Below are 27059 nucleotides of genomic sequence, written 5' to 3'. Positions count from 1 at the left end.
TGTGATCACCTGGCTTTGATCATGAACCTTATTTGCCACACTTGGATTGTTTTAATTAAATGGACTTTTTCATAAAAGTAAATTGCCCCTCAGATACAAGAATTGGTCCATTGATGGGTTATTTAAATAAATGTGTTTTGGGCAGTGAAAGACTTCTTCTAAACTAGATCTCAGACAGCTGGAATTTAAACACTGGGAATGTAGGAATGAGGGTGCATACACCCCCAAAGAACAGCTTGAAAGGGTGAAGGTGAGAATACTCCTTTGGATGTATAATTTCAAGGATGTTTAAGAGGTCAGTTGTGTTATTGTTACACCTTACGTTGCATCTCTGAGAAGAATAAATCAAAAAGTGTGGGTTTAGAGTAAATGAGTGAATCAATACAAAGTTCAAACTCTGGGTCTTTTAAGAGAATATTTGTAAATATTGGTGAATTCAACTTTTTTTCCAGTGGATTCATTATCCATTTAGAATTATTTTTAAAATCCATCCTATACATTATGTGAGAAGAATTTTACTTCCAGTTTGGTTTCCTGTTTCATGATATAAATAATTTATGAATGAAGGTTTCTGTGTTCAGTCATATTGACCCTTGGCAGATTGGTGGTCTGACCTATTCTCAGAAATTAGATGATCAGTTCAGTTTGGTAGATTCTGATGACCAGATTGATTAGACTGTAAAGGATCAGGCCAAATAAAAATTATCACTTGGCATCAACCAATAAGACAATTTAAAAATGGAATTGACCTCAAAATGTTTAGTGTAGTGCCCAGAGTAGTGGTTCTCAAACTTTCAGTGCATCAAACTCACCTGGAGGGCTTGTTTGAAGCATATTGCTGGGCCCACCCTCAGAGCGTCTGACTCCCTAGGTCTGGGTAGGGCTGGAGAATTTGCGTTTCTACCAAGTTTCCAGATGCTGGTACTGGTTCAGAGATCACACTTAGCAACACTAAGAAGTAATGCATTATTGGGGTCATATCAGATGGTTCTGAGAGTCTATTTTATAGAATACAGGGGACTGAAGTAGCTAGACTTCATGGAGGAACTGATTTTTTTTTTTTTTTTTTAAGATGTTATTGTCAGAGTGAGAGAGCACAAGCAGGGGAAGAGGCAAGCAGAGAGAGAAGCAGGCTCCCCCTGCTGAGCAGGGAGCCCGATGCGGGGCTTGATCCCAGAACCCTGGGATTATGACCTGAGCCAAAGGCAGATGCTTTACTGACGGAGCCACCCAGGTGCCCCTTGGAGGAACTGATGTTAGGTTTCAGTACCATTCACCAGTAAGGCCAAATAAAACCAAGAATCGAGGAGACTCTGCCTGTGCATTTTCTGCTGCTTCACGTTTTTTGTGAGGAATATTCAGAGAAATGAAGATTAAGATCCTAATTGCTGCCACAATTTCTGAGCAGATCAATGCCATACAAGATTTCTGTGTTACTAACTGGTGTTTGTTCCTGCTTGCAAAACTGAGTTTGTACAAATGGGCAGAGTCCAAAAGGACTAAAAGAAGTTAATCAGTTCGTTTGCCAAGGCCTTGTCCTCTGATCCTAGGACTAGGGAATAGGATAAACCCAGTGCATATAAATCTGTACACATATGTAAAAGATTGTGGTTATGATTAATATAATTATCCATTTTCACATGATCATACCTTTAACTAAATTATTGGCTGCAAATGGAATACAGGTCAGGAATTTTATGATGGAAAGTGAGAGATAGGAAATGTTTATGCTGATGTCAATAGTTCTCTAGCCATGGCCCAGTGCCCCCACAAGCACCTGTGATATTTAAAAACAATACAGAGTCTAGGCTCTCCTCCCTAGAGTCTGATTCAGAGCATATGGAATGTGTCCTGGAAATTTGTATCTTCTTAACCAGTTCATCCTGTGATTTGGTTTCATAGCCATGTTTGGAAAATATTGGTCAAAATGTGTGCACACAATGTTATGCTATGCATTGAAAGGGTGGAAAAGACTTGTACACTAGTCTTTGTTGTCTAGCAGTCACAATGTGGTAAAAGGAACATGTGCCAGACATACAGATGGAATAGCAGCACTCTGAAACTATGCATTCTTGGGGCCATATTGGGTACTACTGGGGGTCTGTTGTGGGTGATGGGCCAGGAAGGTACAATATTTTAGAAGCAGATCCTTGAGTTCTGGGTGACTAAATCATTTCCTAGATGTCACAGTCAAAACACAGTTGATTGAGGATCTTTACCCTTTTCTGCAGCATAGCATAGTGGGAGAGTTACTAGGCTTAGAGCCTTTGGGATAGGAATTCTTTTACATTCAGAGTGCCTAGAAGAGTGTCTGACCCAGATGGGAGCTCAATATAACTGTAAGCAGTAATGAACAAAAACAACCTAGTTAGTCATCAGGCATTGCCAAACGACCCAGAGGACGTCAGCTCACGTAAGTGCTTTGCACAGTTCGAATGCTCTATCAAAACATGGAAAGTATTGCCACTGATGTTATTTATATTAATTTGATTTTTAGCCAGTTAGTTCTCTGTGGCCACTACAAATGGCATACTCACTTGGCTTCATTGTGCTATAAACTGATATACATAGAACTTAATGCACTGTTATCAGTTTAATATAAAATTCTCTATCCTGGGTGACCAGGCAGTGAGTAGTTCCCCATGGAAAATAAAGTGAATCAGGTATCTCTTATCAGCACCTCAACTGCTACTGTGGATCCAGAGCCAGGAGATGAGAACACGTCATTGTGAAGCCACACTGTCCTTTCTGGTCACACCTCTATTGCCTCTACACCACCAGATATTTTAAATGGAGTTACAGCTGTAATCTGTGCCTTCATTCATGTAATCTGTGGCTCAGTGTTGGAGGCATACTCTGAAGTCTGTGGGTGGGAGGCACCCTGAGGGCACAGCACATCTATTACCCTGGAGAAGGTAGAACAGGGAAACAAATGATAATGGCAAAATGCTAATGCCTCAAATGAGCTGAAGATGATGATGTAGCACTTAGAGTTTTCCAGCTCTTCTTGTGATGAGGCAGGGCCTATCGTTAGTTTGATATATAAATGTGCTTTAGAGAAGTCTTGCAGGGATGTTTGTCTCTCAGTGATAAAGAGAATTCATTAGCATATGGAGCCTTCTCCAGTGACAATTACCTGAGGATGCATGTGGCCTGCCTTTGCACAGATATTGCAATGTAATTGTGCTTAGGGGGGCATTTTGACAAAGAAGGCAAACCCATTATTTTTATCCACGTACAAAGCAAATTAATTGAACAATTAGTAGTAATAGCTTGGATGTGCATAACAAGGCGTCTTGCATCCCAAAGTACTATACTGACAAAATATGAGCACTAAGGCTCCAGTAGTGAGAAATGGAGCAACCTCTTCACGATTTCCAAGCAGTAGAAAGAGAATGGCATAACCAGCTGAAAGGAAGAATTCATCAAGAAAGAACTGGAAGATACAGCAGATTCCATGTGTGGCCTTTGACTTACAAAGAGAGTAAACTCCACGTTCCTTTTGTTGATCACAGAAAGAGGTTGACATCACTAGATAGATTCAACAGGACTTTAAATATAGCAAAATAATAGAATTGAAGCAAATACTAGAACCAATTCTTGGGCCTATATATTTTAGAAAGGAATATTTATGGATTTGAGGGGCTTGATAGCAAGGTGAGGAAAGTGAGCATTGGGGAGAGGGTTTGCCGCCATTTTGATATTAAAGCCTCTCTCTTCTCGAAAGGATTCCTAATCAGACATTTTGATTGCGAGTCACCATATGATTGTCAGCAGTGCCATGCTGTGATTAGAATAGCTCTTCAGTCCCCATATTCTGTAGCATACCCTATGTCATGCCTACTTTCATCCTGCTGATAGCACATAAACATGGAACTGTTAACAAATGTAGTTAGCATACATCTCCATTCTGGACAGACACCCCTAAGTGGTAGTGTTCAAATACATAACTCATAGCATTCTAGACTTTTTAAGTTTTGAAGAGCTAATTTTCAAATGATTGCATAACATTGTAATATTTTACTGTGGATTGATTCATATGAAATACCTGAGTTTTATAAACAGTTGGCTATTTTTCCCTCCAAAAAAGGGGATAAGTAAATAAATATCAACATTAGCACCCTCTTCCTAGCACATAAATTCCTGTATACTTTTACACTAGCAGAGAATATGAGGGAAGCATAGCTAGACTTGTGAAGATCCTTATCTTAGCCTAAGACTCTCCAGTAAATACTGTTCTATGGAAGCCCCAGGAAATAATGACTATCTTCAACTTAAGGCATAAATTGTTTTTGTTTGCATTCTGTGACTTCCTTAATTGATCCAAATGTTACGTAAATCTGGTTGATGTAACATTTCCCAGACTATCCATTTGGCTTTTATTTGCCTATCCAAAATATAATTTTTCTCCCTGCCTTTAAAAAAATCATCTGCTCAATGCATATCATCTTTTTCAGGTTTATTAAAATAACCTTTCCAAGATCCTGCTTCCACAATCTCATCTACCTATTATAAAACTCTCACGGTTTTCCAGCACTTACAAAATAGAGTCCAAATATGCCACTCTGGAGTCCAAAACCTGTACAGACTGGTGCCAATTCATCTTCCTAAAATTTTGTTACCAGTATTCCTCAGGACACACACTTTATCCTAATTACACTGCTTAATTACAATCCCCAGAAACCTCCATTTGCATTTTTGTCTCTCTATCTTTAGCTCAGATTGCTCCCCACCATTTAGAATATCTACCTCCTTCTAATCCAGTTATCTTAGATAAATCTCTTACAGCTTCTAAGATTCCACTTGACTACATACCCATTGCTCTGTGGGAGATGGAATTCACTTGTCTGAGCATAGCGTGAGCCTAAACAGGCAGAGAGCGAAAGGGTCAAAATAGTATGTGGTTTTTAGCATTCTCATGGTGCTTTAATGATAAAAATTAGAGTTCAGAACCCATCATAAATGAGGAACCCTAGGAAACTATTCATATTATTGCATACGTGTTTGGAATGGGGACAATCCAGAAATAGACTGACCTTAGAACATACAGATTAGCCTCAAATTAACTCAATACCAGATCAGACTAAAATAATCAGTACTCCTCCTACTGTTAGAAGCTAGAGTGAGTCACTTATCTGGAGCCTCTATAAATGTTCATAGATAAACAGCATTCAATTATTACTGGGCATAGCAAAAACAACTATAAGAGAAGACACAGACAATAGAAACAGACCTACAAGTGACCTAGCTATTAGAATTATCGGACATGGTCTTTATTTTTGTTTTAGTTTTGTATTGTTATGTTAATCACCATACATTACTTCATTAGTTTTTGATGTAGTGTTCCATGATTCATTGTTTGCGTGTAACACCCAGTGCTCCATTCAGTACGTGCCCTCTTTAATACCCATCACCAGGCTAACCCATCCCCCCACCCCCCTCCCCTCTAGAACCCTCAGTTTGTTTTTCAGAGTCCATCGTCTCTCATGGTTCGTCTCCCCCTTCGATTTCCCCCCCTTCATTCTTCCCCTCCTGCTATCTTCTTTTTTTTTTTTTTAACATATGTTGTATTACTTGTTTCAGAGGTACAGATGTGTGATTCAACAGTCTTGCACAATTCACAGCGCTCACCATAGCACATACCCTCTCCAATGTCTATCACCCAACCACTCCATCCCTCCCACTCCCCCCCCGCACTCCAGCAACCTTCAGTTTGTTTCCTGAGATTAAGAATTCCTCATATCAGTGAGGTCATATGGTACATGTCATTCTCTGACTTATTTCGCTCAGCATAACACCCTCCAGTTCCATCCACATCATTGCAAATGGCAAGATCTCGTTCCTTTTGATGGCTGCATAACATTCCATTGTGTATATATACCACTTCTTTATCCATTCATCTATTGATGGACATCTTGGCTCTTTCCATAGTTTGGCTATTGTGGACATTGCTGCTATAAACATCGGGGTGCACATACCCCTTCAGATCCCTACATTTGTATCTTTGGGGTAAATACCCAGTAGTGCAATTACTGGATCGTATGGTAGCTCTATTTTCACCTTTTTGAGGAACCTCCATACTGTTTTCCAGAGTGGCTGCACCAGCTTGCATTCCCACCAACAGTGTAGGAGGGTTCCCCTTTCTCCGCATCCCCACCAACATCTGTTGTTTCCTGACTTGTTCATTTTAGCCATTCTGACTGGTGTGAGGTGATATCTCATTAAGGTTTTGATTTGGATTTCCCTGTTGCCGCGTGACGTTGAGCACTTTTTCATGTGTCTGTTGGCCATTTGGATGTTGTCTTTGGAAAAATGTCTGTTCAGGTCTTCTGTCCATTTCTTGATTGGATCATTTGTACTTTGGGTGTTGAGTTTAAGAAGTTCTTTATAGATTTTGGATACTAGCCCTTTATCTGATATGTCATTTGCACATATCTTCTCCCATTCTGTCGGTTGTCTTTTGGTTTTGTTGACTGTTTCTTTTGCTGTGCAAAAGCTTTTTATCTTGATGAGGTCCCAATAGTTCATTTTTGCCCTTGCTTCCCTTGCCTTTGGCGATGTTTCTAGGAAGAAGTTGCTGCAGCTGAGGTGGAAGAGGTTGCTGCCTGTGTTCTCCTTTAGGATGTTGATGGACTCCTGTCTCACATTGAGGTCTTTCAACCATTTTGAGTCTATTTTTGAGTGTGGTGTAAGGAAATGGTCCAGTTTCATTCTTCTGCATGTGGCTGTCCAATTTTCCCAACACCATTTGTTGAAGAGACCGTCTTTTTTCCATTGGACATTCTTTCTTGCTTTGTCAAAAATTAGTTGACCATAGAGTTGAGGGTCCATTTCTGGGCTCTCTATTCTGTTCCAATGACCTATGTGCCCGTATCATACTGTCTTGATGATGACAGCTTTGTAATAGAGCTGGAAGTCCGGAATTGTGATGCTGCCAGCTTTGCTTTTCTTTTTCAACATTCCTCTGGCTATGCGGGGTCTTTTCTGGTTCCATACAAATTTTAGAATTATTTGTTCCATTTCTTTGAAAAAGTGGATGGTATTTTGGTGGGGATTGCATTGAATGTGTAGATTGCTCTAGGTAGCATTGACATCTTCACAGTATTTGTTCTTCCAATCCATGAGCATGGAATGTTTTTCCATTTCTTTGTGTCTTCCTCAATTTCATGAGTATTTTATAGTTTTCTGAGTACAGATCCTTTGCCGCTTTGGTTAGATTTATTTCTAGGTATCTTACGGTTTTGGGTGCAACTGTAAATGGGATCGACTCCTTATTGTTGTTGGTATATAGGAATGCCACTGATTTCTGTGCATTGATTTTTATATCCTGCCACTTTACTGAATTTCTGTACGAGTTCTAGCAGTTTTGGGGTGGAGTCTTTTGGGTTTTCCACATAAAGTGTCATATCATCTGCAAAGAGTGGGAGTTTGACTTCTTTGCCAATTTGGATGCCTTTTATTTCTTTTTGTTGTCTGATTGCTATGACTAGGACTTCTAATACTATGTTGAATAGCAGTGGTGATAGTGGTCATCCCTGCCGTGTTCCTGACCTTAGGGGGAAAGCTCTCAGTTTTTCTGCATTGAGAATGATATTCGCTGTGGGTTTTTCATAGATGGCTTTTATGATATTGAGGTATGTACCCTCTATGCCTATACTCTGAAGAGTTTTGATCAAGAAAGGATGCTGTACTTTGTCAAATGCTTTTTCTGCATCTATTGAGAGGATCATATGATTCTTGTTCTTTCTTTTGTTAATGTATTGTATCACTTTGATTGATTTGTGGATGTTGAACCAACCCTGTAGCCCAGGGATAAATCCCACTTGGTCGTGGTGAATAATCCTTTTAATGTACTGTTGGATCCTATTGGCCTAGTATTTTGGTGAGAATTTTTGCATCCATATTCATCAAGGATATTGGTCTGTAATTCTCCTTTTTGATGGGGTCTTTGTCTGGTTTGGGGATCAAGGTAATGGTGGCCTCATAAAACGAGTTTGGAAGTTTTCCTTCCATTTCTATTTTTTGGAACAGTTTCAGAAGAATAGGTATTAATTCTTCTTTAAATGTTTGATAGAATTCCCCTGGGAAGCCATCTGGCCCTGGGCTTTTGTTGGGAGCTTTTGGTGACTGCTTCAATTTCCTTAGTGGTTATAGGTCTGTTCAGGTTTTCTATTTCTTCCTGGTTCAGTTTTGGTAGTTGATACATCTCTAAGAATGCACCTATTTCTTCCAGGTTATCTAATTTGCTGGCATAGAGTTGCTCATAATATGTTCTTATAATTGTTTGTATTTCTTTGGTGTTGATTGTGATTCATGATTTTGTTGATTTGGTACTTTCTCTTTTCTTTTTGATAAGTCTGGCCAGGGGTTTATCAATCTTATTAATTCTTTCAAAGAACCAGCTCCTAGTTTTGTTGATCTGTTCTACTGTTTTGGTTTCTATTTCATTGATTTCTGCTCTGATCTTTATTATTTATCTTGTCCTGCTGAGTTTAGGCTTTATTTGCTGTTCTTTCTCCAGCTCCTTTAGGTGTAGGGTTAGGTTGTGTACTTGAGACCTTTCTTGTTTCTTGAGAAAGGCTTGTATTGCTATATACTTTCCTCTTAGGACTGCCTTTTGCTGCATCCCAAAGATTTTGAACAGTTGTGTTTTCATTTTCATTTTTTTCCATTAATTTTTTTAATTCTTCTTTAATTTCCTGGTTGACCCATTCATTGTTTAGTAGGATGCTCTTCAGCCTCCATGTATTTGAGTTCTTTCCGACTTCCCTCTTGTGACTGAGTTCTAGTTTCAAAGCATTGTGGTCTGAAAATAGGCAAGGAATGATCCCAATCTTTTGGTACCAGTTGAGACCTGATTAGTGACCTAGGATGTGATCGATTCTGGAGAATGTTCCATGGGCACTAGAGAAGAATGTATATTCCATTGCTTTGGGATGGAATGTTCTGAATATGTCTGTGAAGTCCATTTGGTCCAGTGTGTCATTTAAAGTCTTTATTTTCTTGTTGATCTTTTGCTTAGATGATCTGTCCATTTCAGTGAGGGGGGTGTTAAAGTCCCCCGCTATTATTGTATTGTTGTCGATGTGTTTCTTTGTTTTTGTTATTAATTGCCTTATATAAGTGGCTGCTCCCATGTTAGGGGCATAGATATTTACAATTGTTAGATCTTCTTGTTGGATAGACCCTTTAAGTAGGATATAGTGTCCTTCCTTATCTCTTATTACAGTCTTTGGTTTAAAATCTAATTTGTCTGATACAAGGATTGCCACCCCAGCTTTCTTTTGGTGTCCATTAGCATGGTAAATGGTTTTCCACCCCCTCACTTTCAATCTGGGGGTGTCTTTGGGTCTAAAATGAGTCTCTTGCAGACAGCATATCGATGGGTCTTGTTTTTTAATCCAATCTGATAGCCTGTGTCTTTTGATTGGGGCATTTAGCCCATTTACATTCAGGGTAACTATTGAAAGATAGGAATTTAGTGCCATTTAGTGCCTGTAAGGTGACTGTTACTGTATATTGTCTGTGTTCCTTTCTGGTCTATGTTGCTTTTAGGCTCTAGAGGACCCCTTAGAGGGGTTTGCTTAGAGGACCCCTTTCAGTATTTCTGTAGGGCTGGTTTCGTGTTTGCAAATTCCTTTAGTTTTTGTTTGTCCCAGAAGCTTTTTATCTCTCCTCTATTTTCAGTGACAGTCTAGCTGGATATAGTATTCTTGGCTGCATATTTTTCTCATTTAGTGCTCTGAATATATCATGCCAGTCCTTTCTGGCCTGCTGGGTCTCTGTGGATAGGTCTGTTGCCAAGCTAATGTTTCTACCATTGTAGGTTACATATCTCTTCTCCCGAGGTGCTTTCAGGATTTTCTCTTTGTTTCTGAGACTTGTAAGTTTTACTATTAGATGTCGAGGTGTTGACCTATTTTTATTGATTTTTGAGAGGGGTTCTCTATGCCTCCTGGATTTTGATGGCTGTTTCCTTCCCCAAATTAGGGAAGTTCTCTGCTATAATTTGCTCCAATATACCTTCTGCCCCTCTTTCTCTTTCTTCTTCTTCTGGGATCCCATTTATTCTAATGTTGTTTTGTCTTATGGTATCACTTATCTCTTGAATTCTGCCCTCGTGATCTCTTTTTCTCAGCTTCTTTATTTTCCATCATTTGGTCTTCTATATTATTGATTAGCTCTTCTGCCTCATTTATCCTAGCAGTTAATGCCCCCATTTTTGATTGCACCTCATTAATAGCCTTTTTGATTTCGACTTGGCTAGATTTTAGTTCTTTTATTTCTCCGGAAAGGGTTCTCTAATAACTTCCATGCTTTTTTCAAGCCCAGCTAGTATCTTTAAAATCATCATTCTGAACTCTAGGTCCGACATCGTACTTATGTCCATATTGAGTAGGTCCCTGGCAGTCGGTACTACCTCTTGTTCTTTTTGTTGAGGTGATTTTTTCCATCTTGTCATTTTGTCCAGAGGAGAATAGATGAATGAGAGAACAAAATGCTAACAGGGTAACAATGTCCCCAGAAAATATACTCTAAACAAATCAGAAAAGCCCTGAAACTGGGGGAAAAGAAAAGGAAAGAAAGAAAAAAGAAAAAGATAAAAACAAACAAAAACAGAACAAAACAAAACAAAACAGAATATGATCAAATATGATCAGGCTGGTGGATAGATCAGTGCCACACAGTAGGTTTTGGGTGTATTTTCGTCTGTTAGAAGAAAGTGCCTCACAAAATTTTAAAGAAAGAAAAACTTATATATGTACAAAAATAAAGGTTGATATGATGAAGGGATGGAATATGACTGTAAAGATGAAAATTATAAAATGTTTTTTAAAAGGAATTGATAAGCTGTTTGAAAAAAGAAAGAGGATTTAAAAAAAAAAGAATGTGATCAGGCAGGAGACTAGAACAAAGCCATACACCAAAGATTTAGGGTATATTTTGATCTGTTAGAAGAAACTATCTGAAAATTTTTAAAGAGAGAACAACATATATATATGCCAAAAATAAGGGTAACTACTATGAAGGGATAGAATATGACTCTAAAAATGAAAAATAAAAATGTTTTTTAAAAAAGCGATTGATAAGATGTTGGTTGAAAAAGGGGGAAAAAATCAAAAAAATAAAAGACAGTTAAAAAAAAAACTTTGAAAGACTAATGAATCATGGTAAAAAAGCCATGGATTCTATGTGCAGTATTCCCCTAGCTCTGGAGTTCTGCCGTCTCATTGATCGGTAAACTTGGTCTTGGCTGGCTGTTCTTGCCAATCTTCTGGGGGAGGGGCCTGTTGCCGTTGTTCCCAAATGTCTTTGCTGGAGGTGGTATTGCCCCGCTCTTGCCGGTCCGGGCTAAGTAATCTGCTCGGGTTTGCTCTCGGGAGCTTTTGTTCCCTTCAAGCTTTCCTTGGAGGCCGAGAATGAAAATGGCGGACTCCCAGTCTCCGCTCTGGAGTAGCTGAGAACTCAGGCCCCGCTTCTCAGTGAGCCCCCAGAGAAAAGCAGTCAGTCACTCACATCTCCCCGGTCTCCGGCAGCACTCTGTGCTCACCCAGCCTGTGACCGAGTGTTTCTATCTCTGGCGCCCGACCCCAGGTGGAGTCTCCAAACCCAGCAGATCCCCGCGGTGCACTCCCGTGCCACTCCTCCTGGGGGAGGAAGGGGAGCCTCCCTGGATCTGCCGCTTGTTGGGTCCCTGCTGGAGGAGCAGTGGGCCGACTGTGCCGCGGATCATGGTTTATGGCAACCCCGAACTGAGAGCCCACGCCTCGGCTCCGTCTCTGCAGCCAGCTTCCCCGCTCAGATACCTGGGAGCTCTGCTGCACTCACGCACCCCCGTCTTTCTGTGGTCCCTAGAGTCCTGAGACCACACTGTCCCACGAGGTTTCCACCCCCCGCTTAGCCACTGGGGCAGTGGAGCCGACTTCTAAAAGTTCCAATTTTGTGCTCCGTGGTTCTATCACTTGCCAGAAGCGGCCGAGGGAGGCCCCCTCCCCCGCCGTCTATCCTCCCGAATATCGCCTCGGATTTACTTCTCCGCACGTCCTACCTTCCAGAAAGTGGTCGCTTTTCTGTTCAGAGAGTTGTTACTATTCTTTTCTTCGATCTCCTGTTGAGTTCGTAGGTGTTCAGAATGGTTTGATCCCTATCCAGCTGAATTCCTGAGGTGAAATGAAATCCAGGTCTCCTACTCCTCCGACATCTTACCCCTCTCAGACATAGTCTTTAAAGTAACTGTAAATAATTAAAATAGATGGAAATATCTTGATGTTACCCAATTTAATTTATAAATAGAACTGAAATGCTAGGAGAGAATTAATAACTGACATTAAGATTCTAATAGATTGATTTAACAGCAGATTGAGCACAGTTAAGAGATTATTAAATAGTAAAAGAGGTCAGTAAAATGTCTGTAGAGGGAACAAAGGGATAGAAATTATAGACAAAAAGTAAGATGTAATGGCACAGTGACAATAAAATTAGATTCCCAAAAGTAAAGGAAAAAGATAATGGGAAAAACTAACATTTGAAGAAATACTATTTGAGAAATTCACAGTAAAGAAAAATAGCCACATATTCTAGCATTTCTGTGAACCCCAAGTAGAGTAAACAACCCCCCATAGACATATTATCTAATTGCTAATAATCAAAATGAAATATAAAATCTTAAAAACAGCCAGAGAAAAATGTTAATTTCAATAACAAAATTGACAGCTAAATTCTCAGTAGAAGGACTAAATAATTATACATTTAAAGTAATTTTTAAAGTGCTGAAGGAAAATGACCAAAAACATAGAATTCTATATCCACTTAAAATATCCTTTAAAAATAAAAGTATAATAGTTTCCCAGCTATGAAAAATGAAATTATGGCCATCAGACTCCTATCAAAAAAAAACATAGTAAAAGTTCTTCAGTTCAAAAAGAAAATGATTCCATGTGGAAGGTTTGTAAAATAATAGAGTGAAAAGCACTGGGTAAGGGTAATTATGTATGTAAAATTCTAATCTTCTAATTTTCTGGATTTTAGTGTAGAATTAAAATATAGGAAAACAAAAACATAAGCCTGGAATGTGGTCAACATAGTTAAAGGGTGTTAGCATCTTGGCTTCTTTGTTTAGTGGCAACTCTGACAGTGTGGCCTGGGTACCATTATTACAACTTCTTATTAGAAATTAGTAAAAGTTAGAATACTCCAGTAAGTTAAGGAGGTATGTTGTAGTCTTTAGTATAACCACTAAAAAAATGTTTAATAAGAAGATAGAAAGAAAATTATAATGGAAATACTTGTTAATGTAAAAGAAAAGAGGACCAATGAGTCAAATTAAAAAAAAATAGATATATAATAAATTTAATCCAAATATGCCAGTAATTTCATTAAATATATATAGATATTCCACGTAAGAGAAAAATATCAGGCTAGATTAAAAACAAAACAAAAACAAAAAACCTCTAAGGTGCTTAAAAGACAAACATTAAATAAAAAAGCCAAAAAGTCAATAATAAGGATGAGATGTAATACAAGCTATGTTTGTATTAGTACAAAGTAAAAGTCAATTTTAATAATTTACTATTTCATAATAAAGTGCTTAATCCAACAGGAAAAATATAATCCTAAATTTTTATGTACCTAATAACTCAAAATTATAAAGCCCAAACCAAAACCAACTGCTAAATGTGAAGGTATAAAAAAGACATTTTAAACCACAAGATTTTAGAACCTTTATCTCTTATAAATTCTTACTTTGGAGGGTAGTGTGTCCTCAAACAAAATTAGAAAGTTATCCAAACCAGAATATGGCATGGTATTGGGGGGTGGGGGGAAGCATATAACGATGACAGTGGTGAGCAGACCTGGAGGTCAACCACCCAGATTGGAGAAGGACAGCAACACTAGGAGAGACATCTCTAAGAGTGGGGACTGGTGGAATACCTTGATAGAATATCAGCCAGAGAACTAAAAACATTATTATACAAAAGACATTGGAAGAAGAAGATGATTTAAAAAAAGGAACTTGCAGTTACAAAAGGAAAACATCAAAAAAGAAAGGGAATATATTCATGATACCTTATTTGATTCTCAGTAAATAAAAATTAGTTATGATACTGAACACTTTTATAGTGTTGACTGAAAATGGTCCATGAGGATGGAGAGCAAAAAGAGATATGTTGGTATAAGATATCTAATTGACATCTATTACAGTTAGGCAAAGAGAATATTTAAAATTAACAATATATGAGCGTTGCTTAGCAATATATAGAGAAAACCATGAGAAGGAAAAAACCTAAAGTATGCATAATGGTTGCATCTGGGCAGCAGGATTGGGGTAAGTGTGGGTTAATTCAAGGGACAGTTATTTTTCATTTTTTACTATGTTTAATTACTACTTTGAGATGAAAATTAATTTAAGTGGTAAGAGTTTCATGCTAATTAAGGGAAATCTTAGAAAAAGAAAATGATAAAATAAAAATGACCCTGTTTCTATCACCTAGACTGTTCGGTTTTGGTTGTATTCCCCCAAGTCATTTGTAAAACACACAACTACTTTTTAAACAAAATTGAAATTGTATTGCATTGAAACTTTAATGCCTAAAATTTTATTATAAACATTTCTGTTTTCTAGCTTATAAGTCAAACATACATTTTAATGTCTTCACAGTTTTCTAACATCTAACTGTTGAGATTTTATTTCACTGCTAACCAGTGGTTGAATATTTAAGCTGTTTTCAAATTCAGGAGTATTATAATGTTGCAATAAATATCCTTTTACATAAACATTATATATTCTTTTACATAATCAGAGGTTATATAAATAATGTAGCAATAATTGTCCTTTCCTCATAAAAATACTGATTATCTCCTTATGATAAATACTTAAAAATAGAGCTACTTACTCAAGTATATAAATCATTTTAAACTTCTTGATATCATTGCAAAATTGTTTTCTCCCAAGGTTGAATGAATAACGAAAGTCGTAGAGGCCAAGTTGAGAAATACAGAGAGTATTTGATACAAAGGAAGGGGCAGATCGGGGTGGGCTGGAGTGGGCAGGCAAGGCCCCATACATGAGTTTGGCCCTCACATCTTTTGGGAATGTACACTGTATCACTTAATAGTGATGCAAAATAGAATTAATAAATGAAGTACATTTCTCTACAATTTCTGCTTTCTCATGAAGAATGCTTCCTTAGAACTGAAGCAGGTTAATTAAGATGCTAAGAAGCCTGGCACAATCTGTGCAGATCAACGTCACTCCAGGATATCAGTGTAACAACATGGGTTTATTGCTGTTTGCAAAAGCTGTGTTTATGCCTGTTGGCATAGAGTCCAACAGGACTGAAGGGGAAAAAATAAGGTATTGGTTCAGTTTGTTGCTGCCTTATCACCTGGTGCAACCCAGAGGTTATAGGAGTATGATTATTAATACAGTTCCTCATTATCACTATCAGAGCTTTGGATTTTTAAAAATCTGTTAAACATAAATAGGATACACATTGGAAAATGTATAAGGGGTGGTTTCCAGACCAGCAGTCCATACACTAGTACCTCAGAATTACCAGAGGGAGCTTTCCATCAGTCCTGGAAAAAAATACACGTGTGTTTATGTGCACATGTGTTGACATCTTGGTAACTCTAAAGATATCTTGACATAGTAGAAATTTGCCTCTCTTTCAGTCCTAGAGAGAATGAATATTTTTATATATATTGTTTCTGAATATTTGTAATATTTTCTTTTTTAAAAAGATTGTATTTACTTGAGAGAGAGCATGTGAGCGTGGGCAGGGTGAGGGACAGAAGAAGCAGACTCCCTGCTGAGTGGGGAACCAAACTGGGGCTTGATCCCCTGACCCTGTGATCATGACTGAGCCAAAGGCAGATGCTTAACCCACTGAGCCACCCAGGCACCCCTGTTTCTGAATATTTTTATTTTTAGATTGCCTTTTATCATTTTTTAAAATCAGGATATCTTAAATTTTATTGGTCTTTAAGAGCTCTTAAAATATTAAGATTTGTCTTCCATTTCTTAGGAATTTGGAGATAGCGAAAATGAAATTATTCTGAGGATTCAGTTTAGGAATTAGCAAATAATAGAATGGAACAGATAGCTTTAAGAAAAAATGGCACCTGGCTGTGAACAGTTGAATTATTGAATTTACCATATCTAAAAAAAGATGGCACTTGTAAGATAACCTATGGAAGTGAATAAAAATGTGATTTCAAGTGTCAAATGTTAGGCAGACCAGTCAATGTTGTGGTCTTGAGAATGGACTTAGTCCTTTTAACATATTATCTTAGGTTGATGTTATCAAACATTCAAATCATGTTACTGTTTTCTATTTGATTTCGTTCTCCCTGAGAAACTCCTTCATTTGCTCCCTACATGCCTGTAGGGAGAACATGTAGTAGGCAGAGAACTTAATTGTTTGATGTCTCAGCAGTTTTGATTCTCATTACGAATTAATAAGCCAGCATCTTGGTTATACTTTGCATCCTGGGCAAGAATGTGTTGGGTGGCATTTAAAATTGATAGTTGCTTTTGCAGTTATTTCTTATTAATGAAAAAAAAAATGCCCTTCTGATTTTATACATCAGTCTTAGGAGCTTGGTAAATGAGTCCAGACCTGATATGGATTCACTCTGGTCACTTAAATCACTCTGAAAATGTGAAGGTCAGACTTAGGAGTCGAACATCACCACTTCGGGGTTCTTCTTGGGAGATAGCGCTCTGCAATTCCTTGTACTGAATGAGCCTTTTGGAGTATTAACGAAGATTCATCTTATTAATCCAGAAATCATTTTTGTAGTTTTTTATTTTGTTTAGTGTTTAAGGATACTCAAAGATGTCAAATTATAAACATATAATTGAATTCATATAATTCATAAATGAGTGATTATCTTGCATGTTTAACTTGGTATTCTGTGGGTGTTCCATAAATACTTGATAATGCCAAGACATTTATGGCCTCTGCATTTTTTAGTCTTTACAGTGAAACTGACCATCTCTAAGCAAGAAGGGAAACGGATATGTCAACTTGAGCCTGGAAGTTGGCCCCTGCTTCTTCATGTCTTTTGTCCATTTTCAGGATATTGTGATACTTAATTTCTATGAGTTTAGTTGCTCCAGTAGATTCGAGAGTACAAGACTTGGCATGATGTGTGCAGGAAGCTACAAACAGTTTGCTGGTGTTACAGGCTAAAGTATGAGGCCCTTAATGATGAGAGAAGAAGTCAGAGGGGTCAGAAGCACCAGAGGAGAGAGTCCTCATGAAATATGTTTAAGACACTCCAACTTTAGGGGTGCCTGGGTGGCTCAGTCAGTTAAGTGTCTGCCTTTAGCTCAGGTCATGATCTTGGGGTGCTGGGATCGAGTCCTCAGTCGGGCTCCCTGCTCAGCGGGAAGTCTGCTTCTCCTTCTCTCTCTGCTCCCCTCCCCCATGCTCGCTCTCTCTCTCTCTCTCTCTCAAATAAATAAAATTAAAAAAAAAAAAGATAGTTCTCTACACAATTGGGTCAGAGGACTGACACAATGAGATGTGCATATTTCAGCTCAACAGCAGAACCAGAGGGAAGAGGACGGCCAGTCAGGAAGCAGGGGCTATATTTCTGACACTGAAAGATGAGGGTTGGCCCTAGGCCAGAGTGCAGAAGCAGGAAAGGCTTTGAAAAAAATATATATATTTGGAGTGGGGAACGAGTACAAATTATACCTTTTGAAATGTCACTTTGTTATTTATTTTTTAAGATTTATTTTAGAGGGCACAAGAGCAGGGGGAGGGGCAGAGGGAGAAAGAGAGGATCTCAAACAGACTCCTCACAGATTGTGGAGACCCATGTGGGGCTGGATCTCAGGACCCTGAGATCATGACCTGAGCTGAAATCAAGAGTGGGGCCCTCAACTGACTGAGCCCTCCAGGTGCCCCTCACTTTGTTATTTTGAGGGTGTTATTTGAGTTGTTCCATAAGCCCAGATCAGTAGGAGTCTAAGTGTATATCACAGCCTTTTTAACATCCTTTAAAATTTCTCACCAAACCCTCAGGTGTGATACCTGCTTTCAGAGTCGCTAGGAACATTATGGAGCAGCTAAGGTTGGTTTTCAGGCCCTTGGCCTCTCTTTGTCCTTTCCCCCCCTTTTCTTAATTATTACTTATGGGAGTAAGTTTGTTTTCCAGGTAAACTCTGAAACATTTCTCATTACTTGTCTACATCTTTTGTTTTCTTTCAATACTGCTTCCTTAAGACCCCAAATTCCTAGTTCTCTCTTATTGCCAGATTCCTGATATTGGGAGGAAAAGCTCTGATAATACAGTCACATGCAAATTAATCCATATTTCAGTGATTGCCTATGGGATAAGATCCCAGGATAAGAACTCCAAAGGAGCTAACTCCTGATGGTGAAATTGCAGATTCTGGCAGTTGAGAAGATGGATTTGGGAATAGAGGGATATTCCCCTTAAACATCACCACATCAGTTGTCAAATATTGCCATTTCGTCATTCTCACCTCTCACAAAGGGGCTTTGGATCCAGGTTTTCCCACTCATTTTCTTTACACACTGGTGAAAACACAGAATATTTGAGTAACTGTTATGAGTCTTTTATTTAGTTCAAGTCCACTAGGGATGGAGTAAGAGTAACTGGCAGGTTCACAATTAATTGGATAGACAGAAAACTGGTTAATTCAGAATCCCAAGTGACTCTGTTGAGAAACAAGAGTTAAATTTTACAGCTAAGACAAAATCCAGCACTTACTGATTAAGGGTCTTCTTCTGTTTTCTATATCCCCATTCATCTGCACGGTCCTTGCCTTCAGCCCCTAGGCTCCATTCTACCAGATTCCTTTGCCAATCTTGATTAAGTCAGAGTGATATCTGAAACGACCTCACCTAACTCTGAAATTAGTCTTATGCTCATAAGCTTGGCTTCCCTGCAGTGAGCAGCTGTCCGTCCATCTAGTCTTAGCCTGCTGTGTGAAACCGTGTGGGACAGTCTCTCTGACGGGTTTCATCTCTATTTCTGCTTCATAATTCAGTTCCCCTGCTGGATTTGGAGGCTTTCCTTGAACTCCAGCCCAACTGACTAGGATCTTGTCAACATGCCTAGCACTTGACATTCCCTGTAATTTGGCAGCTGGATACTGTTTTCCTGAGTTCCAGCCACTGAAAGGGGTCTTGTTTCAAATTAAATGGACCACCCAAACTCTGAGGCTTTCACCCACCTGACTTTGTGCATTGCCTTTGCCTGGTGACTCCTGGTGTCCAGCAGATGGGATCCTTATTAACATTAGGGATGCTTGGAACTCCCACCACCCTTTTGGAGTATGCTATCAATTACCTTCTATTCCTAGGGGGAAGGCCACTTTAAACCCAGCCAGTGCTCTTCCCTACCACTGGTTCTATTTCCAGCTCCTTGTCCCCACACCTACCCTACATATATCAAGGCTTAGCATGCCTTGCTACCCACAATATAATACTAATATGTTAAGAATCTTGTTTGTGTAAATTACTTTCATTGACACCAAATTTAACCTCAACGTGATTTAATGCTGAGTTTATATTATGTTCAGCAAAGCGTATAAACCTATAGAAATAAAGATTTGGGGGTTTATAGTTGAATGCAATGTATCTAGAAGGCAGCAGTTGACAAACCAATATTACACTGTATTTCTAAAGTTCATATTAGTAATGCAGCCAAGACTGATGAAGCTCTAAAAGACAAGCTGAAGGACAGAATACATAGCTGCTCTTGGTATGAGAGGAAGAATGCAGAAAAGGGATGCTCACTGTTTAGTTTTTCAAGTTTCTAAGGAGAAGTAAAATCTTGGACTTTTTTTTGTGGAGTCATTTATGTAGAAAACAATGGTACATAGAAACTTGCTGAGAAGAGTAGAGGGGGGAGAAAGGAAATAATTGGCTATCATTAAGCATATTGTTGATCAGAGAAAGCACTCCTTGAAGGTTTAATATAGAGCAGTCCATTAGAGTGGACTAAAGTTATAACACCTGCTCAAAGAATACTTAATCTCTCCTTAATTAGGTTTTGGCAGTACCTTAAGCTGAGTCAACAATAAACCAAAGAATATGCCAAGTTTATTTTCAAGTCATGTTCTTCCTATTTAGGTTTGTAATTATGTCTATACTACCTGAGAACTGGGCACCTTACCCTCTTGGGCAATGCCTTTCCTGGCTATGACCCTGCTGCCAAGAATGACCTAAATCTCAAAACAAGTGCCACAAATTTGAGAGGGATAAAATTAAGATGAAGGAATTAAGCTGTAAAATTTTTGACTTGCTGGTATCAAGTAGTAAATGGGACTTCTTTGGTAGTCAGTAGATGCTCTACTGACCCTATAAAATCACTTCATATAGTTGGTAGCTAATTCCTCCTGTTAAGATCTGCAGAGCTGAGAACTAGAACTCCAGTAAATGGAATCCCAGACAATTAGCTCTTGTTCTTCTGTATAACCCTGCAGTAAAGTGTGCTAGACCTGAGCACCGGCCACCACACTGGCATTCTACAGTTGAAAGTGTTGCACTAAGAGAAATAGGCGGTGAATGTTTACACATCAGTTGGATAATTTTTTTTTTTTACAGAAAAACAATGATTTAATTTAAAAACTTTTTCATTGTACTGCAGAGTGTCCTGCCTTGTTATTGACATACAACAAGTAATTGTATATATGGTATAACTGACATACAGTGTTAGCTTCAGGTGTACAACATAGTGATTTCACATTTATATATGATGCAAAATGATCACCACAATGTCTGGTTATCACTAGTCATCATCCAAAGTTGATACAATATTCTTAACTACATTCCTCATGCTGTACATTGCATCTCCATGACTTATTTTGTAACTGGAGGTTTGTACTTTTGATCCCTTGCACTCATTTTGCACTCCCCAACTCCCCTCTATTCTGGCCACAATCAGGTCTATGTATTTATAAATCTGGGTTTTGCTTTGGTTTGTTTTATTTTTTAGATTCCACATACTTGTGAAATCATGTGGTATTTGTCTTTCTCTGACTTGATTCCACTTAGCATGATACCTTAAAGGTCTACCCACGGTGTCACAAATGGTAGGATTTCATTCTTTTTTATGGCTGAGTGGTATTCCACTGTGTATATATACATTACATTTTTATCCTTTCATCCAATAATGGACATTTGGGTTGTTTCCATATCTTGGCTATTGTAAATAAAGTAGCAGTTGAATGTGAGGGTGCATATATCTTTTTAAATTACTGTTTTCGTTTTTTTCAAATAGGTACCCAGTAGTGGAATTGCTGGATCCTCTGGTGTTTCTATTTATTTTTTGAGGAATCTCCATATTGTTTTCCATAGTGGCTGCATCCATTTACATTCCCACCAACAGCACACGAGTTTCCCTTTCCTCCACATCCTCACCAACATTTATTATTTTTGTTTTTTTAATAATCGCCATTCTGACAGGTGTAAGGTGATATCTTATTGTGGCTTGGATTTGTATTTCCCTGATGATTAGTGTAATGTTCAGCATTATTTCATGTACCTTTTGGTTATCTGTATGTCATCTTTGGAAAAACAATGTCTATTCAGATCCATTTTTTAATCAGTTTTTTTTGTTTTGTTGGGTTATGTGAATTTTTAAATATATTTTGGATATTAATAGGTTTATGATTTACAGATACTGTCTCCCATCCAGGTGGTTGCCTTTTTTGTTGTTTTTGATGGTTTCCTTTGCTGTGGAGAAGTTTTTTTTAGCTTGATATAGTCCCACTTGTTTATTTTTGCTTGTTTTCCTTGCCTTTAGAGACAGATCCAAGAAAAACCACTAAGCTCAAAGAGCTTACAGCTTATGTTTTCTTCAAGGAGTTTAATGGTTTCAGGTCATACATTCAAGCCTTTAATCATGAGTTATAGGAATCCAGTCTCATTCTTTTACACATAGCAGTGCAATTTTCCTAACACCATTTATTGAAGAGACGTCCTCTCTCTCTTGTATATTCTTGGCTTCCTTGTCATAAATTAATTGACCATATATGCATGGGTCTATTGCTGGGCTCTCTATTCTGTTGCACGCATCTGTGTTCTGCTTTTGTGCCAATACCAGCTGTTTTGATTACTATAGCTTTGTAGTTTAGTTTGAAATCAGCATGATACCTCTTGCTCTGCTCTTATGATTGTTTTGGCTGTCCTGGGTATTTTGTGATTTTATACAAATTTTAGAATTATTTTTCTGAAAAATGCTACTGGAATTTTGATTGGGATTGCATTGGGTCTTTTGATTACTTTGAATAGTATAGATATTCCATGCTCATGGATTAAATAATATTGTTAAAGTATCTATTTGTAGCTTCAGTTTCTTTTATCAGTATCTTAAAGTTTTCAATGTACAGATCTTTCTTGGGTTAAATTTATTCCTAGGTATTTTATTCTTTTGATGCAATTGTAAATGGGATTGTTTTCTCTATTTCTCTTTCTGATAGTTTATTAGTATATGAAAATGCAACAGATTTTTATTATTATCATTATTATTAGGTAAGTTCCATGCCCAGTGTGGAACCCAATGCGGAGCTTGCACTTATGACCCTGAGAATAAGACTTGAGCTGAGATCAAGAGTCAGATGTTCAACTGACTGAGTCACCCAGGCGCCCTGTGTATTAATTTTTTAACAGTAATAAAATATACTTTCCTTTGTTGACTCAGAGGGTCATAAAAATTATTGCTAAAGTAGATATCAGGCAAACAAAAAGGTGCTTTAGAAGTCCAGTTACCTTGGAGTTTATTTAAACTAAGAGAAAAAGTCATAATGTTTTCATGCAATACATTCTTGGTTCTTTAAATAACAATTGTGACACACAGCAGAATTGTGGAATGCTGCACTTACGATCCATACAAAACACCAACATTTTGGATTATACATAATTTAGGGAAATATCTCAAACACTTTTGAAATACTGTAGTAGCCAAAGCCCACCCAAAGTGGGCATAGGAATGCAGTTTAGAAAAGAAGTATCACACTGGAACTACTCAATTTCTTCAAAATCACTGAGCAAGAAAAGCAACATTGAACTTCTGTATTGATTTTACACAACGTCTGTGTAGTACCCTGACTTAAATCGAAGAGCAGAAGTTAAGACTCTCTGCCTCTATTTTTGGTAAACAACTACATGGTAAACTTATATGACATTCCCTTGGGATTTTACCTGGGAGTGGCCTTTTTAATTTTTTATTTAAAAGAGGGCAGCTTTGGCACTTTTAACCAACTGAGCCACCCAGGCGCCCGCTTTGGCACTTTTATACTGATGTCACCAATGTTAATATTTCTTGGGATCTCAGGAAGATTCATATTCTCTACAGGTGATAGAGCATGGGCTGGAGCTCCCTCTAAGCCAGCCTCGGATTTCTCCAGTTTATTTTGTGCATCAGTTTGTGTAACAATCGCATCCAAGTTGGTCTCCATCACCATTTCTGGAAGAGTATTGTGACCCTTGGGGTACCTGGGTGGCTCAGTTGGTTAAGCGTCAGACTCTTGGTTTCAGCTCCATCATGATCTCAGGGTCCTGGAATCGAGCCCCTTGTGGGGCTCTGTACTCAATGGGGAGTCTGCTGAGGATTCTCTCTCTCCCCCTGCCCCTCCCCCTGCTCACATTCTCTCTCTCAAATAGATCTTTAAAGAAAAAGAATATAGTGAACCTTGTCTACATGGAAAATTAAGTCCAGTTCAGAGACATATTCAAAACACTGGTCTAATGTTTCCACAAATACTTGAACTAGATCCAAAATGCCAAGTTCATTTTCTGAAGAATCCACACACAAGCCAAAATATAATGTATAATGTTTGTAAACCAGTTTGTTGTCAGATTGTCCAATTAACAATACTCCTTGTAGGAAATTACCAATGTTTTCATCCCTTAGATAGCAAATGGAACATCTCGCCGATGTTTTGCTGTTATATATCTTCCCAGTAGGGCTGGTCGAGCTTGCCGAGCCACAGCTTTCTGTGGTTGTTGAAGATGAGTATCGTCCTTATCCCGGATGAGCTAGGCTGACTGCTTGGGGGCCGGTGTGTGAGCCTTCCCTGGGGATCTTGCCAGCAATCCTTCCCCACCTGTAGTGTATTAATTTTGTATCCTACAACTTTACTGATTTCATTTATTAGTCCTAACAGGTTTTTTTTTTTTTTTTTTTTTTTTTTGGTGGAGTGTTTAGGGTTTTCTATGTATTCTGTCCTATCACCTACAAATAGCTAACAGTTTTACTTCTTCCTTTCCAATTTGTGTGCCTTCTATTTCTTGTCTAATTCCTATGGCTAGGATTTCCAATACTATGTTGAATTAAAAGGGTGAGAGTGGGCGTCCTTGTTTTTGTTCCCGATCTTAGAGGAAAGGCTTTCAGTTTTTTACCATTGAGGTTGATATTAGCTGTGGGTTTGTCACATATGGCCTTTGTTATGTTGTGGTACGTCTCCTCTAAGAGAGTTTCCATCATAAAAGGATGTTGAATTTTGTCATACCTTTTTTTTTTTTTGCACCTACTGAAACGGTGATGTGATTTTCATCTTTCATTTTGTTACTGTGGGTATCATGCTGCTTGATATACAGCTCTTGAACCATTCTTGCATCCCTGGAATGAATCCCCTTGATCATGATGTATGATCCTTGTAATATATTGCTGAAATTAGTTTGTTAATATTTTGTTGAGGATTTTTGCATCTGTGTTATTAGATACATCCTTGTCCAGTTTTGGTGTCAGGGTAATGCTTGCCTCATAAAATAAATTTAGAAGCCTTCCCTACTTTTCAATTTTTTGGAGAAGTTTGAGAAGGATAGGTTTTAAATCCTCTTTGAATGTTTGGTAGAATTCACCAGTGAAGCTGTCTGGTCCTAGACTTCTGTTCGGAGATTGTTGATTACTAATTCAATCTCCTTACTAATAATTGGTTTCTTCAGCTTTTCTATTTCTTTATGATTCAGTCTCGGAAGATTGTAAGTTTCTAGGAATTTATTCATTTCTTCTAAGTTGTCCAACTTGTTGGCATATCATTGTTCATAGTAGTCTCTTATTTTTTGGATTTCTGTCATAGTTGTGACTCCTCTTTCATTTTTTTCTTTTGAGACCTTTTTTCCTTTGGTGAGTCTAGCTAAAGGTTTGACAGTTTCGTTTGTTCATTCAAAGAACCAGCCTCTTAACTTCAATGATCTTTTCTGTTGTTTTTTTAGTCTCTATTTTCACTCTGATCTTTATTACTCTTTGGGCTTCATTCTTTTTTTTAATTTGTTTCTTTAAGGTGTTTCCTTATTGGTTTTCTGTCTGGATGATCTATCCATTGAATGCAAGTGGGGTGTTAAATTCCCCTGCTATTACTGTATTGCTGTCAGTTTCTCTCTTAGGTCTGTTAATATTTGTTTTATACGTTTTGGTGCTCCTATGTGGGAAGAGTGTATATTTGTAAACATTATAGCTTCTTGCTACATTGACCCTTTTATCATTATGTAGTGCCCCTCTTTGTCTTTTTTCTTTTTGAGTCTTTGTTTTAAAATCTATGTTGTCCAATATGTGTATAGCCACACTAGCTTTCTTTGTGTTTCCATTTTCAAGGAATATCTTTTTTCCATCCCTTTGCTTTTAGTCTGAATATGTCCTTCTAAATTAAGTCTCTTGTAGGTATTATATATATGTGTCTTTTTATCCATTCGGCCACTTTATTGTTTTGATTGGAGAATAAATCTATTTACATTTAAAGTAATTATTGACAGATATGTACTTATTCACATTTTGTTAATTGCTTTCTGGCTGTTTTTATACCTCCTCTGTTCCTTTCTTTTTCTTTCTCTCCTCCCTTGTAGTTTGATGACTTTTTTTAGTGTTATGTAACTTGATTCTTTTCTCATTTTCTCTTGTGTATTTAATTTTTTGCTTTGTGGTTACTGTGTGAAGTTCATATATTATCCTATGTATATTATAACCGTGTATTTTAAGTTGATAGAAATTTAAATTTGAACACATTCCAAAACTACACTTTTACTCTCTTCCCCCATGTTTTATGTTTTCAATGTCACATTTTACATCTTTTCATTTTATGTATCCCTTAACTAATTATTGTGGTTTTAGTTAATCTTAATAGTAGCTTTATAAATGACTAATCCACTGCCTTTACTATGTTTATCTTTTGCAATGTTTTACTTTTGTATGGTTTCTTGTTATTAATTAGTTCCATTTCTTTTCAGCTTAAAGAAGTCCCATAACATTTGTTGTAAAGCCAGTTTAGTAGTGATAAACTTTAGCTTTTGCTTATCTGGAAAACTCCATCTCTCCTTCAATTCTGAATGATAACCTTGCTAGGTAGAGTATTTTTGGTTGCAAGCTTTTTCCTTTCAGCACTTTGAATATGTCCTGCCACTCTCTTCTAGACTGCAAAGTTTCTGCTGAGTAATCTATTGATAGTCTTATGGGGTTTCCCTTGTATATAATAATTTCTTTTTCTCCTGCTTTTACAATTGTCTTTAACTTTGGACATTTTAATTATAATGTGTGTTGGTGTGGTTCTCTTTGGGTTCATCAATTTTGGAACTCTCTGGGCTTCCTGAATCTGGATATCTGTTTCCTTCCTAGGTTAGGGAAGTTTTCAGCCATTATTTCTTTAAACAAGTTTTCTGCTCCTTTCTTTTCTCCTTCTGGGATTTATAATGCAAATATTCTGCTTGATGTCCTGTAGATCCCTTAAGTTACCTTTGTTCTTAAAAAAATGGTTTTTCCTTTCTGCTGCTCTGTGTGAGTTCTCTTGCTTTGTCTTCCAACTCACTGATTTTTCTGCTTCATCCAGTCTTCTTTTGAACCCTTCTAGTGTATTTTCGGTTCAGTTATTGTATTCTTCAGTTCTGTGATGTCTCTTTAGTACTTTCTTGCATTTTCTCTCTTTGTTGAAGTTCTCAATGTGTTCGTTCTTCTCCCAAGATCAGTGAACATCTTTATGACCATTGCTTTGGAATTCTTTATCAGGCAAATTACTTATCTTTGTATCATTAAGGTCTGTCTGAGGTTTTGTTTTGTTCTTTCATTTGGAACATATTTCT

At 37.8% G+C, this 27059-nt stretch overlaps 1 pseudogene; it reads right to left on the bottom strand.

Annotated features, from left to right (window-relative positions):
- Window positions 1-16651: 16651 nt before the first annotated feature.
- On the bottom strand, window positions 16652-24599 carry LOC118004730 (annotated as a pseudogene).
- Between the last annotated feature and the right edge of the window lie 2460 nt (window positions 24600-27059).

Source organism: Mirounga leonina, unplaced genomic scaffold (assembly GCF_011800145.1).
Source record: "Mirounga leonina isolate KUSES-001 unplaced genomic scaffold, KU_Mleo_1.0 Mir_93, whole genome shotgun sequence".
NCBI classification, from domain to species: domain Eukaryota; kingdom Metazoa; phylum Chordata; class Mammalia; order Carnivora; family Phocidae; genus Mirounga; species Mirounga leonina.
This window is presented reverse-complemented; position numbering and strand designations above follow the sequence as displayed.